This window comes from Entelurus aequoreus, linkage group LG13 (assembly GCF_033978785.1).
Source record: "Entelurus aequoreus isolate RoL-2023_Sb linkage group LG13, RoL_Eaeq_v1.1, whole genome shotgun sequence".
In the NCBI taxonomy this organism is placed as follows: Eukaryota; Metazoa; Chordata; class Actinopteri; order Syngnathiformes; family Syngnathidae; genus Entelurus; species Entelurus aequoreus.
The window spans coordinates 249278-266166 of NC_084743.1; positions in this window are offsets into that span (position 1 = coordinate 249278).

Here is a 16889-nt window from a genome sequence, read left to right on the forward strand (position 1 = left end):
ATGGCCACCTCATCCGCTGGAGCCTTTTTCCAAATGGAGCTGTGGAAGGGGGAGGATTTTACTAGAGCTCTGCAGGGGGCGGGGCTACAGCTCACACCTGCAGTCGTTTAGTTTGCTCGTCAGAGAGCCGAGGAAGAAGCCAGGTGTGGGAAAATCAATCCAAAATAAGACAATAATCACACCACACACTAAACTAAACAAATCACTGCAAAGTATATACAGATAGGAAAAACACTGCAAAATATGTACAGGTAAGTATCACTGCAAAAATATACAGGAAAACTCAAACAAATCCAGGTAAGTATTTCATAAACACACGTCCAGATGGTTCCTCGGCGTCTGTGACCTCTGACCCCAATTTTAGAATGTGTCTGATTATCATCAGCCCTTCACCACATCCCAGCAATGCCCAACAGAGCCCCAAGGGGGGGGCGCACAAAGGGCAGGATGCCACCCCAACGGCAGACTGGAGGCACTGGCTAGTTAGGTGTTGGGGGGTTAGGGTTAGGGTTAGGGGGAGGGAAAAGGGAATATGCGCTGTCCGTCTACAGCCTGCCAGAGTGACCCCACACCCAGAGCACACCCCCCCAGGGGACCCCAATCGGACAACGCCGAGAGCGGTGTCAGACACATCAACCAATTTCTTCATTATTTTTATGAACATGCGACGCGTTTCGGCCTGTTTTGGCCTCATCAGGCATGTAAAGCTTCCACACTTGAGGTCTCCAGCAAGATGGCCACCTCATCCGCTGGAGCCTTTTTCCAAATGGAGCTGTGGAAGGGGGAGGATTTTACTAGAGCTCTGCAGGGGGCGGGGCTACAGCTCACACCTGCAGTCGTTTAGTTTGCTCGTCAGAGAGCCGAGGAAGAAGCCAGGTGTGGGAAAATCAATCCAAAATAAGACAATAATCACACCACACACTAAACTAAACAAATCACTGCAAAGTATATACAGATAGGAAAAACACTGCAAAATATGTACAGGTAAGTATCACTGCAAAAATATACAGGAAAACTCAAACAAATCCAGGTAAGTATTTCATAAACACACGTCCAGATGGTTCCTCGGCGTCTGTGACCTCTGACCCCAATTTTAGAATGTGTCTGATTATCATCAGCCCTTCACCACATCCCAGCAATGCCCAACAGAGCCCCAAGGGGGGGGCGCACAAAGGGCAGGATGCCACCCCAACGGCAGACTGGAGGCACTGGCTAGTTAGGTGTTGGGGGGTTAGGGTTAGGGTTAGGGGGAGGGAAAAGGGAATATGCGCTGTCCGTCTACAGCCTGCCAGAGTGACCCCACACCCAGAGCACACCCCCCCAGGGGACCCCAATCGGACAACGCCGAGAGCGGTGTCAGACACATCAACCAATTTCTTCATTATTTTTATGAACATGCGACGCGTTTCGGCCTGTTTTGGCCTCATCAGGCATGTAAAGCTTCCACACTTGAGGTCTCCAGCAAGATGGCCACCTCATCCGCTGGAGCCTTTTTCCAAATGGAGCTGTGGAAGGGGGAGGATTTTACTAGAGCTCTGCAGGGGGCGGGGCTACAGCTCACACCTGCAGTCGTTTAGTTTGCTCGTCAGAGAGCCGAGGAAGAAGCCAGGTGTGGGAAAATCAATCCAAAATAAGACAATAATCACACCACACACTAAACTAAACAAATCACTGCAAAGTATATACAGATAGGAAAAACACTGCAAAATATGTACAGGTAAGTATCACTGCAAAAATATACAGGAAAACTCAAACAAATCCAGGTAAGTATTTCATAAACACACGTCCAGATGGTTCCTCGGCGTCTGTGACCTCTGACCCCAATTTTAGAATGTGTCTGATTATCATCAGCCCTTCACCACATCCCAGCAATGCCCAACAGAGCCCCAAGGGGGGGGCGCACAAAGGGCAGGATGCCACCCCAACGGCAGACTGGAGGCACTGGCTAGTTAGGTGTTGGGGGGTTAGGGTTAGGGTTAGGGGGAGGGAAAAGGGAATATGCGCTGTCCGTCTACAGCCTGCCAGAGTGACCCCACACCCAGAGCACACCCCCCCAGGGGACCCCAATCGGACAACGCCGAGAGCGGTGTCAGACACATCAACCAATTTCTTCATTATTTTTATGAACATGCGACGCGTTTCGGCCTGTTTTGGCCTCATCAGGCATGTAAAGCTTCCACACTTGAGGTCTCCAGCAAGATGGCCACCTCATCCGCTGGAGCCTTTTTCCAAATGGAGCTGTGGAAGGGGGAGGATTTTACTAGAGCTCTGCAGGGGGCGGGGCTACAGCTCACACCTGCAGTCGTTTAGTTTGCTCGTCAGAGAGCCGAGGAAGAAGCCAGGTGTGGGAAAATCAATCCAAAATAAGACAATAATCACACCACACACTAAACTAAACAAATCACTGCAAAGTATATACAGATAGGAAAAACACTGCAAAATATGTACAGGTAAGTATCACTGCAAAAATATACAGGAAAACTCAAACAAATCCAGGTAAGTATTTCATAAACACACGTCCAGATGGTTCCTCGGCGTCTGTGACCTCTGACCCCAATTTTAGAATGTGTCTGATTATCATCAGCCCTTCACCACATCCCAGCAATGCCCAACAGAGCCCCAAGGGGGGGGCGCACAAAGGGCAGGATGCCACCCCAACGGCAGACTGGAGGCACTGGCTAGTTAGGTGTTGGGGGGTTAGGGTTAGGGTTAGGGGGAGGGAAAAGGGAATATGCGCTGTCCGTCTACAGCCTGCCAGAGTGACCCCACACCCAGAGCACACCCCCCCAGGGGACCCCAATCGGACAACGCCGAGAGCGGTGTCAGACACATCAACCAATTTCTTCATTATTTTTATGAACATGCGACGCGTTTCGGCCTGTTTTGGCCTCATCAGGCATGTAAAGCTTCCACACTTGAGGTCTCCAGCAAGATGGCCACCTCATCCGCTGGAGCCTTTTTCCAAATGGAGCTGTGGAAGGGGGAGGATTTTACTAGAGCTCTGCAGGGGGCGGGGCTACAGCTCACACCTGCAGTCGTTTAGTTTGCTCGTCAGAGAGCCGAGGAAGAAGCCAGGTGTGGGAAAATCAATCCAAAATAAGACAATAATCACACCACACACTAAACTAAACAAATCACTGCAAAGTATATACAGATAGGAAAAACACTGCAAAATATGTACAGGTAAGTATCACTGCAAAAATATACAGGAAAACTCAAACAAATCCAGGTAAGTATTTCATAAACACACGTCCAGATGGTTCCTCGGCGTCTGTGACCTCTGACCCCAATTTTAGAATGTGTCTGATTATCATCAGCCCTTCACCACATCCCAGCAATGCCCAACAGAGCCCCAAGGGGGGGGCGCACAAAGGGCAGGATGCCACCCCAACGGCAGACTGGAGGCACTGGCTAGTTAGGTGTTGGGGGGTTAGGGTTAGGGTTAGGGGGAGGGAAAAGGGAATATGCGCTGTCCGTCTACAGCCTGCCAGAGTGACCCCACACCCAGAGCACACCCCCCCAGGGGACCCCAATCGGACAACGCCGAGAGCGGTGTCAGACACATCAACCAATTTCTTCATTATTTTTATGAACATGCGACGCGTTTCGGCCTGTTTTGGCCTCATCAGGCATGTAAAGCTTCCACACTTGAGGTCTCCAGCAAGATGGCCACCTCATCCGCTGGAGCCTTTTTCCAAATGGAGCTGTGGAAGGGGGAGGATTTTACTAGAGCTCTGCAGGGGGCGGGGCTACAGCTCACACCTGCAGTCGTTTAGTTTGCTCGTCAGAGAGCCGAGGAAGAAGCCAGGTGTGGGAAAATCAATCCAAAATAAGACAATAATCACACCACACACTAAACTAAACAAATCACTGCAAAGTATATACAGATAGGAAAAACACTGCAAAATATGTACAGGTAAGTATCACTGCAAAAATATACAGGAAAACTCAAACAAATCCAGGTAAGTATTTCATAAACACACGTCCAGATGGTTCCTCGGCGTCTGTGACCTCTGACCCCAATTTTAGAATGTGTCTGATTATCATCAGCCCTTCACCACATCCCAGCAATGCCCAACAGAGCCCCAAGGGGGGGGCGCACAAAGGGCAGGATGCCACCCCAACGGCAGACTGGAGGCACTGGCTAGTTAGGTGTTGGGGGGTTAGGGTTAGGGTTAGGGGGAGGGAAAAGGGAATATGCGCTGTCCGTCTACAGCCTGCCAGAGTGACCCCACACCCAGAGCACACCCCCCCAGGGGACCCCAATCGGACAACGCCGAGAGCGGTGTCAGACACATCAACCAATTTCTTCATTATTTTTATGAACATGCGACGCGTTTCGGCCTGTTTTGGCCTCATCAGGCATGTAAAGCTTCCACACTTGAGGTCTCCAGCAAGATGGCCACCTCATCCGCTGGAGCCTTTTTCCAAATGGAGCTGTGGAAGGGGGAGGATTTTACTAGAGCTCTGCAGGGGGCGGGGCTACAGCTCACACCTGCAGTCGTTTAGTTTGCTCGTCAGAGAGCCGAGGAAGAAGCCAGGTGTGGGAAAATCAATCCAAAATAAGACAATAATCACACCACACACTAAACTAAACAAATCACTGCAAAGTATATACAGATAGGAAAAACACTGCAAAATATGTACAGGTAAGTATCACTGCAAAAATATACAGGAAAACTCAAACAAATCCAGGTAAGTATTTCATAAACACACGTCCAGATGGTTCCTCGGCGTCTGTGACCTCTGACCCCAATTTTAGAATGTGTCTGATTATCATCAGCCCTTCACCACATCCCAGCAATGCCCAACAGAGCCCCAAGGGGGGGGCGCACAAAGGGCAGGATGCCACCCCAACGGCAGACTGGAGGCACTGGCTAGTTAGGTGTTGGGGGGTTAGGGTTAGGGTTAGGGGGAGGGAAAAGGGAATATGCGCTGTCCGTCTACAGCCTGCCAGAGTGACCCCACACCCAGAGCACACCCCCCCAGGGTTAGGGTTAGGGTTAGGGTTAGGGTTAGGGTTAGGGTTAGGGTTAGGGTTAGGGTTAGGGTTAGGGTTAGGGTTAGGGTTAGGGTTAGGGTTAGGGTTAGGGTTAGGGTTAGGTTTATGGTAAGGATTTAGGGTTAGGGTTAGGGTTAGGGTTAGGGTTGGGGTTAGGGTTAGGGTTAGGGTTGGGGGAGGGGTTAGGGTTAGGGTTAGGGTTGGGGGAGGGGTTAGGGTTAGGGTTAGGAGAAGGGGATGTGCACTGTCCGTCTACAATCCAACGGACTGACACTTACATCTCATTTAGGCCCCCCGGATGTCTGGTGCCCAATTTGGAGATCCACAGGAGCTCTGCCCTGTGACGTTGGGCGAGGCTCCATTTAGGATCCGTCTCTACGACAGTCACCCGGACGGAAGACCATCCGTGCAGGAGGAAATGCTGAACCAGGTGAGTGTTGGTATTTTTTTGTCTAACAATGTTGTATTTGTGCTGGGCGAATCTCCTGGCTAAGGTATTGCCCGTCTCGCCCACGTACATACACCCACATTGCTGACAACGGATGACATACACGCAGTTCTGTGTGTGTCGGCCGCCACGGCACAACGGCTGGAAAACCTTGCGGTTATGGGGGTTCACCAACCATTGTGAGTGGCGGACAAGGGCGTCCCTCTTGGTGGAGGGCGGGTCTCTCAATGAGCAGACCCTGGCCCTGACCAACTGATCATTCAAGTTGGGGTTCTTGCGGTAGGCCGGCACCACATAGCGACCAGGCAGCCTCCCACTACTCTCCACAAAGACCCGGAAGTGGTTTTTGACCTTCCAGGCGGCCCGCGCAGCCGAAGGAGAGTAGGTGGTGATCAGAGGAATCATGTCTGTCCCAGGGGGAGGTCCCCTAGGGTCCAAGAAGCCCCTCAACTGCCGTCTGAGGAAGGACCTGGAATAGCCCCTCCTCATCAGAGCAGAAAAGAGGGTCCTCGAGGCCCCCAGGAAGTCCTCCCGTCTGGTGCAGATACGATGAAACCTCAATAATTGGGATTTCACCAACCCCGCAAAGGTATGCGTGGGGTGGAAGCTGCTTCTGTACAGGAGCGCATGGGTGTCGGTCTCCTTGAAGAACACCCGGATGTCCAAGTGTTGCGTAATAGCAAAGTCGGGACCCTTGAATGTAGTGGTGTCCAAAAAGTCGACAGAAGTACTGCTAATGGTCGACTTGATGGTGATATTTTTGTTGTGAGTGTTAAGCGTGTTCAAAAACACGCTGAACTCCTCACTGGAATGCGTCCAAACACCCCAGATGTCATCCAGGTACCGAAAATAATAAAGGGGACGTTTTGGGCAGGCGGCCAAAGCAGAGGTCTCCCACTCTGCCATAAAAATGTTGGCATACGCCGGTGCAAATTTCTTGCCCATAGCAGTGCCCTTAATTTGGAGGTAGAAACGACCGTCAAACTCAAAGTCGTTTCTCCTCAAATTAATTTCAAGGAGCTGTAGGATCTCCTTCTCGGGCCTGCTGACGTCACGGTACTTGTAGAAGACATTTTTGACAGCCTGAATACCCTCATCGATGTCGATGTTTGTATACAGGCTGTCAATGTCTATGGTGAACAGGATGGCATCTGGGGGAATGTTCACACTCTTGATTTTATCTATAAAATCATAGGTATCTCTGAGGTAGCTGTCGTGCAGAACGGAGAGCGGAGTTAAAAAATGGTCGATAAACTCTGCCGTTCTGTACGTCTCGCTGCCGCAGTCAGACACAATGGGGCGGCCCGGAGGGATCTCGTGGGGCTTGCTCCACTTGTCTGGCTCCTTGTGAATTTTAGGGAGCATGTAAAACCTGCGGGGGCGAGGATCACGCTCCCCCATGAGATACCTCTGTTGTTTAAAATTTATGAATTTTTTGAGGCGAAGATTATCCAGAATCTTGCCTACCATGGGGATGGTCTGGGGATAAATTGGTTCCGGCAGTGGTTTGTAATACGTCATGTCACTCAACTGCCGGGAACCCTCCCATAGATATTGTGACCTGTCAAAAATGACAACAGCACTCCCCTTGTCAGCTGGTTTGATGACAATGTGCTTGTTTCTTTTTAGATTTTGAAGGGCCTCAACTTCTTCCGGTGTCAAATTGGGAGCGACCGCAGGTGCGCAGCCCGAACCGGACACGGAAAGCCCATCGGACCGGACCATAGCCTGGAATTCCGGAGGCATAAGTCCAGGTGAGGGCTCCCAGCCGGAGCGGGCTGTGAAAGGTGTGGGTCCTGGAGAATCTTGATTCTCATAATACACCTCAAGTTTGACACGTCTATGGTAGCGCTGGAGGTCAAATTGAAGTTGATGATGCCAGTCGCTACTGAGGTTAGTGGAAGGAATAAAGTTGAGGCCCTTATTAAGGAGGGAGATGTGTGACGGGGTTGGCGTGAAATTACGGGCCAAATTTATCACGTTCTTATTACCCCCCCGAACCAACGGGATTATGGGGATGCCAAGTTTAAAAACTCAAGCCAGTGCTTGAGCATCAACTTGGCAGTGTCCTGAGTCCAGTGGATCAGGTCAGGTTGGGTCTCAAAGTCCCGGCCGTCGAGAGCCGGGATGTGAGCATAATTGTTCCTGATGCAAAGATTCAGCAGCCCAAGGTTGGCTTTTTGCTCAGCGGGCAAGGCTGCCGAAAAGTTGATCAGGGGGATTAGCACTCGGGCCCGTGGGAAGGTAAGCGCGGCTGCCCTGAGTGCCCCTTGGAGCTGCTTCATAGCAGTCTCCTTCACTTTCTGCTCACGATGATGGATCCCAAAGGAAAGTACCAACACTTCCACCGGGACAGCAATTATGGTTTTGCGCAGGATGGCCTCCGCGTGTCGAAAATTGGCGTCCGGGTAACTATCGATCTGAAGGTCGTCGATATAAAAAGGAGGAAGATGAGAGAGATTGCAGTCGCCGATCATCAAGTACTTCTTGGTGGCCGACAACTTCCAATCCATCATCCTCCTCTGAGAGCCCATATGTCTAGTGGGTCTACGGGGGGAGGAGCAGGTAACATCCTCTACCAACTGGACACAATCTGAAATAGACAGTGGAGTACCTGGGACCAAAGGCTCCCCATGTGGTTTCTTTTTTAGTGTCCCGGGGAACAAATGTGACCAATCGGGGGACTCCTGAGGAAGCATCTCCCCAGGGAGCGTCTTCCGCAAAAGGTATGAAGGTGAGTCTTCACAGTCCTCCCTAGGGGTCCCGGAAAGTGTGGGCCCCTGTGGTGAAAATTCACCTTGTGGTGTCGTCTCATCTTCCATGTGAAGCTGGAGCGGGGATGAGACGGGGGTAGCGGCGGCCACAGGGGAGATGCTTGGGGACAGCATCGAAGCAAGATCCTGTCCCTGTTCCTGGTCCTGAAGATCAATGAGGAGGGGCGAATGAAGCGTGGGCCCCATTGGTGAGTAACCGTAGTGCTCAGTCTGAGTGGGGGTCTCCTGGGTTTTGCTTTCCCCGGAGACTGTGAACCCACTTGTGGGGGTATCCTGGGTGTTGTTTTGCCCAGAGACTGTGGACCCACGTGGTGATTCATCGTCGTCCTCGGTCTGAGTGGGGGTATCCTGTGTGTCTTGTCTTGCAGGTGATCCCAGAGGAAGTAGCCTGCGACGTGCAGGAATGGGCCGGGTCGGGAGATCCTCACCGATGCTGTCTTTGGCGGGTCTGCTGTCCGGAGCTCGGCGCGTGGTCATCCTCTGCTCCTTGGGAGGTTCCGCCACTGCAGGAGTCGGCGGCCGGCGAGGAAGGAAGATGGGGGCCATCCGGATTGGGGGGATTGCTGGACGGTCCGCCTCGGGAGACCAATCTGGGGCGACAGCGTCGGTGCTGGTAGCCACCGAAGCCCGAGTGACTATCTGAGCTGGGGGGCTTCTTGCCCGTGCCAAGTCAGGAGCCCCAACTGGGCCCATAGGGTCAGTGAGGGTACCCACCGATACCAGGGTGGTAGTCTGGACCGGTATAGACCGGGCCGGGTGTACCACCTCCGGTGCCGGGGTGGCAGCCTGGACCGGTAAGGGCTGGGCCGGGCGTGCCCCCCCAGCGTTGACAGAGGGGTCGGCAAAGGCTGCGACAATGAGGGCCTCGGCCTGCTTGAGGGTGTCCCCCAACAATCTTTTCCCCAAGTGTTTTTTTGCCCATGTAACAGCCAGCTCAAAAGCGGGTCTCCAACTCTCGTGAATAAAACTGGTTATCTTGCCCAATTCTTTTTCCAGAGTGTCATTGTAATGTTGTCTTAAAATTTCGACAGTTGTTGATGCCCAAGTATTGGCATTGGCCCTGATCAAAACCTCAATCTCAATGTTGGTGACCGCTGGTTTAATCATAGTGGCCAGCGTCTCACGCATTTTTATTATGGATTGGGGGTAAGTGTCTTTAGTAACATTGATAAGGTGATGTGTGATTTTAACAATGTTATAAAAACACTGGGCTTTTAAATTCCCCTCCATGGAAATTGGGGAATTGTCCGGGGGTGCCTTCTTCCGAGAAGCGTTCTGTTGCTTCTTGCCCTTTTTGCCCTTCTTCTTGGGACGGGGAGGAACGCGGGGACGTCCTTGAGGTGAATATTCCGGTAAGACATATTGCCTTGAAGGTACAAAGTCCCTGTCTCTGCCGGAATATTGACGCGGCCCCTCCCTCCTGGAAGAGTCCTGGCGCCTCCCGAGTGGACGAGGAGGATTGCGGGGACGTCTTGGAGGTGAAAAATGTGGTCTCAAATATCCAGGAGAGTGATGTCTTGAAGGCACAAAGTTATTTTGTGCTGGGCGTGTGTTCCACCCATCATTCCACTGGGGGGCGCTGGCGCGCTCCTCTTGGAATTCGTCTTCAAAATGGCGGCGTGTCTGCGGGTAGGGGCGAACGGGAAGGGAATTGAGGTATCCCCGTACCACATCCGCATAAGTCATTGGGGGCAGCTGCTCGTGCGGCTCAGGAAAATTATCCTCATAATCATAATAATCCTGATGGTCATCATAATAATCCTCTGAACAAGCAGGCCACTCTGGAGGCGCAGCCTGCTGTCCCGGTCCGAGCCTTCGCCCCGACCAAACAGGAAGCCGTGCACCATCGTACCATCGTGACATTATTTAAAATTATAATTTTAATGCCGCTGGTGTAGATGGTGGTGAAAATGGTTTGCGAAACAAAAATGTGTTCGCTTTGTAAAAACAAAAATTGTCTTTATCCGTTCCTTTTGTAAACAAAGAGGAACGGCGTGCTCGTGGGCGGGACTTCCGCCGGGGTCAAGGGGAGCACTTCCGGTCTATGGCTGATAGCATTTAGCAAGCAACCGATGTCTTTGGTTGCAAAAATATGCTAAACATCGCGCTAATAAGCCACCGGACAATATCGTGAATAATCATAGCACATGTAGTATCAAAAATAGGCTGTTTATTTACAGAAAATAGCGACTAGAGGAACGAAAGCGTCGCTCCTCGCCCAGGCCAGCTGGACTCGGTGAGTAAACAAACAGAGAAAAAATACTACAATGTGTATAAAAAATATGAAAAGTGGAAAAGAAGTATATTTACATGAAACGAGTCAGATGGCAACGTTTCGGTAGAATACCTTCATCAGGCCTGACTCGTTTGTAAAGAGTTAGCAGGTTAGCACGACAGGTAGGCTAAGGTCAGCCTTTTAACCTTGCCGTTTGCAAGAGGTAGTGCAGTCGTAAAGTGTCAATAGCCGTAAAACATTCGAATAAAGGGGTGGGGTCCACGTCATACACAAGTTGGCCTTCAAAATAGAAGTTTTGACCCAAACACAAGTGAAGAACAATGACAATAACAATTAGACCCACTGAAGCCCAAGGATGCTATTGCACAAACTTGTCTGCTAGAACAATAACATGAAGAGATAAACATTGTTATTGATATATAATGTATGATATAATACAATATAATATGATATAAATTATATAATATAATATAATTTATAAACAATAAACAAACACAAGGACATTCAGGGTGAAATAATACAAAAGCACCTTGTATATGTAACCTAGGGCTTCAGTATTGAGGAGAGTGAGCAGAGGATGTTCCCTGTAACCTCCAAATGTGATGCTCTGAATGTATGTGTGTGTGTGTATGTGACACCATGCTCCGGTGAGTGTTTTTAGACGTTGTTGAATGTGTCTACTTCTGTTCTGATAAACAGGTGTCAGGTCCAAGGGGTCCAAATGAGGAAAAGCGAGAGCCGTAAGAGGATTGGAGGCACTGGCTGATTAGGTTTATGGTAAGGATTTAGGGTTAGGGTTAGGGTTAGGGTTAGGGTTGGGGTTAGGGTTAGGGTTAGGGTTGGGGGAGGGGTTAGGGTTAGGGTTAGGGTTGGGGGAGGGGTTAGGGTTAGGGTTAGGAGAAGGGGATGTGCACTGTCCGTCTACAATCCAACGGACTGACACTTACATCTCATTTAGGCCCCCCGGATGTCTGGTGCCCAATTTGGAGATCCACAGGAGCTCTGCCCTGTGACGTTGGGCGAGGCTCCATTTAGGATCCGTCTCTACGACAGTCACCCGGACGGAAGACCATCCGTGCAGGAGGAAATGCTGAACCAGGTGAGTGTTGGTATTTTTTTGTCTAACAATGTTGTATTTGTGCTGGGCGAATCTCCTGGCTAAGGTATTGCCCGTCTCGCCCACGTACATACACCCACATTGCTGACAACGGATGACATACACACAGTTCTGTGTGTGTCGGCCGCCACGGCACAACGGCTGGAAAACCTTGCGGTTATGGGGGTTCACCAACCATTGTGAGTGGCGGACAAGGGCGTCCCTCTTGGTGGAGGGCGGGTCTCTCAATGAGCAGACCCTGGCCCTGACCAACTGATCATTCAAGTTGGGGTTCTTGCGGTAGGCCGGCACCACATAGCGACCAGGCAGCCTCCCACTACTCTCCACAAAGACCCGGAAGTGGTTTTTGACCTTCCAGGCGGCCCGCGCAGCCGAAGGAGAGTAGGTGGTGATCAGAGGAATCATGTCTGTCCCAGGGGGAGGTCCCCTAGGGTCCAAGAAGCCCCTCAACTGCCGTCTGAGGAAGGACCTGGAATAGCCCCTCCTCATCAGAGCAGAAAAGAGGGTCCTCGAGGCCCCCAGGAAGTCCTCCCGTCTGGTGCAGATACGATGAAACCTCAATAATTGGGATTTCACCAACCCCGCAAAGGTATGCGTGGGGTGGAAGCTGCTTCTGTACAGGAGCGCATGGGTGTCGGTCTCCTTGAAGAACACCCGGATGTCCAAGTGTTGCGTAATAGCAAAGTCGGGACCCTTGAATGTAGTGGTGTCCAAAAAGTCGACAGAAGTACTGCTAATGGTCGACTTGATGGTGATATTTTTGTTGTGAGTGTTAAGCGTGTTCAAAAACACGCTGAACTCCTCACTGGAATGCGTCCAAACACCCCAGATGTCATCCAGGTACCGAAAATAATAAAGGGGACGTTTTGGGCAGGCGGCCAAAGCAGAGGTCTCCCACTCTGCCATAAAAATGTTGGCATACGCCGGTGCAAATTTCTTGCCCATAGCAGTGCCCTTAATTTGGAGGTAGAAACGACCGTCAAACTCAAAGTCGTTTCTCCTCAAATTAATTTCAAGGAGCTGTAGGATCTCCTTCTCGGGCCTGCTGACGTCACGGTACTTGTAGAAGACATTTTTGACAGCCTGAATACCCTCATCGATGTCGATGTTTGTATACAGGCTGTCAATGTCTATGGTGAACAGGATGGCATCTGGGGGAATGTTCACACTCTTGATTTTATCTATAAAATCATAGGTATCTCTGAGGTAGCTGTCGTGCAGAACGGAGAGCGGAGTTAAAAAATGGTCGATAAACTCTGCCGTTCTGTACGTCTCGCTGCCGCAGTCAGACACAATGGGGCGGCCCGGAGGGATCTCGTGGGGCTTGCTCCACTTGTCTGGCTCCTTGTGAATTTTAGGGAGCATGTAAAACCTGCGGGGGCGAGGATCACGCTCCCCCATGAGATACCTCTGTTGTTTAAAATTTATGAATTTTTTGAGGCGAAGATTATCCAGAATCTTGCCTACCATGGGGATGGTCTGGGGATAAATTGGTTCCGGCAGTGGTTTGTAATACGTCATGTCACTCAACTGCCGGGAACCCTCCCATAGATATTGTGACCTGTCAAAAATGACAACAGCACTCCCCTTGTCAGCTGGTTTGATGACAATGTGCTTGTTTCTTTTTAGATTTTGAAGGGCCTCAACTTCTTCCGGTGTCAAATTGGGAGCGACCGCAGGTGCGCAGCCCGAACCGGACACGGAAAGCCCATCGGACCGGACCATAGCCTGGAATTCCGGAGGCATAAGTCCAGGTGAGGGCTCCCAGCCGGAGCGGGCTGTGAAAGGTGTGGGTCCTGGAGAATCTTGATTCTCATAATACACCTCAAGTTTGACACGTCTATGGTAGCGCTGGAGGTCAAATTGAAGTTGATGATGCCAGTCGCTACTGAGGTTAGTGGAAGGAATAAAGTTGAGGCCCTTATTAAGGAGGGAGATGTGTGACGGGGTTGGCGTGAAATTACGGGCCAAATTTATCACGTTCTTATTACCCCCCCGAACCAACGGGATTATGGGGATGCCAAGTTTAAAAACTCAAGCCAGTGCTTGAGCATCAACTTGGCAGTGTCCTGAGTCCAGTGGATCAGGTCAGGTTGGGTCTCAAAGTCCCGGCCGTCGAGAGCCGGGATGTGAGCATAATTGTTCCTGATGCAAAGATTCAGCAGCCCAAGGTTGGCTTTTTGCTCAGCGGGCAAGGCTGCCGAAAAGTTGATCAGGGGGATTAGCACTCGGGCCCGTGGGAAGGTAAGCGCGGCTGCCCTGAGTGCCCCTTGGAGCTGCTTCATAGCAGTCTCCTTCACTTTCTGCTCACGATGATGGATCCCAAAGGAAAGTACCAACACTTCCACCGGGACAGCAATTATGGTTTTGCGCAGGATGGCCTCCGCGTGTCGAAAATTGGCGTCCGGGTAACTATCGATCTGAAGGTCGTCGATATAAAAAGGAGGAAGATGAGAGAGATTGCAGTCGCCGATCATCAAGTACTTCTTGGTGGCCGACAACTTCCAATCCATCATCCTCCTCTGAGAGCCCATATGTCTAGTGGGTCTACGGGGGGAGGAGCAGGTAACATCCTCTACCAACTGGACACAATCTGAAATAGACAGTGGAGTACCTGGGACCAAAGGCTCCCCATGTGGTTTCTTTTTTAGTGTCCCGGGGAACAAATGTGACCAATCGGGGGACTCCTGAGGAAGCATCTCCCCAGGGAGCGTCTTCCGCAAAAGGTATGAAGGTGAGTCTTCACAGTCCTCCCTAGGGGTCCCGGAAAGTGTGGGCCCCTGTGGTGAAAATTCACCTTGTGGTGTCGTCTCATCTTCCATGTGAAGCTGGAGCGGGGATGAGACGGGGGTAGCGGCGGCCACAGGGGAGATGCTTGGGGACAGCATCGAAGCAAGATCCTGTCCCTGTTCCTGGTCCTGAAGATCAATGAGGAGGGGCGAATGAAGCGTGGGCCCCATTGGTGAGTAACCGTAGTGCTCAGTCTGAGTGGGGGTCTCCTGGGTTTTGCTTTCCCCGGAGACTGTGAACCCACTTGTGGGGGTATCCTGGGTGTTGTTTTGCCCAGAGACTGTGGACCCACGTGGTGATTCATCGTCGTCCTCGGTCTGAGTGGGGGTATCCTGTGTGTCTTGTCTTGCAGGTGATCCCAGAGGAAGTAGCCTGCGACGTGCAGGAATGGGCCGGGTCGGGAGATCCTCACCGATGCTGTCTTTGGCGGGTCTGCTGTCCGGAGCTCGGCGCGTGGTCATCCTCTGCTCCTTGGGAGGTTCCGCCACTGCAGGAGTCGGCGGCCGGCGAGGAAGGAAGATGGGGGCCATCCGGATTGGGGGGATTGCTGGACGGTCCGCCTCGGGAGACCAATCTGGGGCGACAGCGTCGGTGCTGGTAGCCACCGAAGCCCGAGTGACTATCTGAGCTGGGGGGCTTCTTGCCCGTGCCAAGTCAGGAGCCCCAACTGGGCCCATAGGGTCAGTGAGGGTACCCACCGATACCAGGGTGGTAGTCTGGACCGGTATAGACCGGGCCGGGTGTACCACCTCCGGTGCCGGGGTGGCAGCCTGGACCGGTAAGGGCTGGGCCGGGCGTGCCCCCCCAGCGTTGACAGAGGGGTCGGCAAAGGCTGCGACAATGAGGGCCTCGGCCTGCTTGAGGGTGTCCCCCAACAATCTTTTCCCCAAGTGTTTTTTTGCCCATGTAACAGCCAGCTCAAAAGCGGGTCTCCAACTCTCGTGAATAAAACTGGTTATCTTGCCCAATTCTTTTTCCAGAGTGTCATTGTAATGTTGTCTTAAAATTTCGACAGTTGTTGATGCCCAAGTATTGGCATTGGCCCTGATCAAAACCTCAATCTCAATGTTGGTGACCGCTGGTTTAATCATAGTGGCCAGCGTCTCACGCATTTTTATTATGGATTGGGGGTAAGTGTCTTTAGTAACATTGATAAGGTGATGTGTGATTTTAACAATGTTATAAAAACACTGGGCTTTTAAATTCCCCTCCATGGAAATTGGGGAATTGTCCGGGGGTGCCTTCTTCCGAGAAGCGTTCTGTTGCTTCTTGCCCTTTTTGCCCTTCTTCTTGGGACGGGGAGGAACGCGGGGACGTCCTTGAGGTGAATATTCCGGTAAGACATATTGCCTTGAAGGTACAAAGTCCCTGTCTCTGCCGGAATATTGACGCGGCCCCTCCCTCCTGGAAGAGTCCTGGCGCCTCCCGAGTGGACGAGGAGGATTGCGGGGACGTCTTGGAGGTGAAAAATGTGGTCTCAAATATCCAGGAGAGTGATGTCTTGAAGGCACAAAGTTATTTTGTGCTGGGCGTGTGTTCCACCCATCATTCCACTGGGGGGCGCTGGCGCGCTCCTCTTGGAATTCGTCTTCAAAATGGCGGCGTGTCTGCGGGTAGGGGCGAACGGGAAGGGAATTGAGGTATCCCCGTACCACATCCGCATAAGTCATTGGGGGCAGCTGCTCGTGCGGCTCAGGAAAATTATCCTCATAATCATAATAATCCTGATGGTCATCATAATAATCCTCTGAACAAGCAGGCCACTCTGGAGGCGCAGCCTGCTGTCCCGGTCCGAGCCTTCGCCCCGACCAAACAGGAAGCCGTGCACCATCGTACCATCGTGACATTATTTAAAATTATAATTTTAATGCCGCTGGTGTAGATGGTGGTGAAAATGGTTTGCGAAACAAAAATGTGTTCGCTTTGTAAAAACAAAAATTGTCTTTATCCGTTCCTTTTGTAAACAAAGAGGAACGGCGTGCTCGTGGGCGGGACTTCCGCCGGGGTCAAGGGGAGCACTTCCGGTCTATGGCTGATAGCATTTAGCAAGCAACCGATGTCTTTGGTTGCAAAAATATGCTAAACATCGCGCTAATAAGCCACCGGACAATATCGTGAATAATCATAGCACATGTAGTATCAAAAATAGGCTGTTTATTTACAGAAAATAGCGACTAGAGGAACGAAAGCGTCGCTCCTCGCCCAGGCCAGCTGGACTCGGTGAGTAAACAAACAGAGAAAAAATACTACAATGTGTATAAAAAATATGAAAAGTGGAAAAGAAGTATATTTACATGAAACGAGTCAGATGGCAACGTTTCGGTAGAATACCTTCATCAGGCCTGACTCGTTTGTAAAGAGTTAGCAGGTTAGCACGACAGGTAGGCTAAGGTCAGCCTTTTAACCTTGCCGTTTGCAAGAGGTAGTGCAGTCGTAAAGTGTCAATAGCCGTAAAACATTCGAATAAAGGGGTGGGGTCCACGTCATACACAAGTTGGCCTTCAAAATAGAAGTTTTGACCC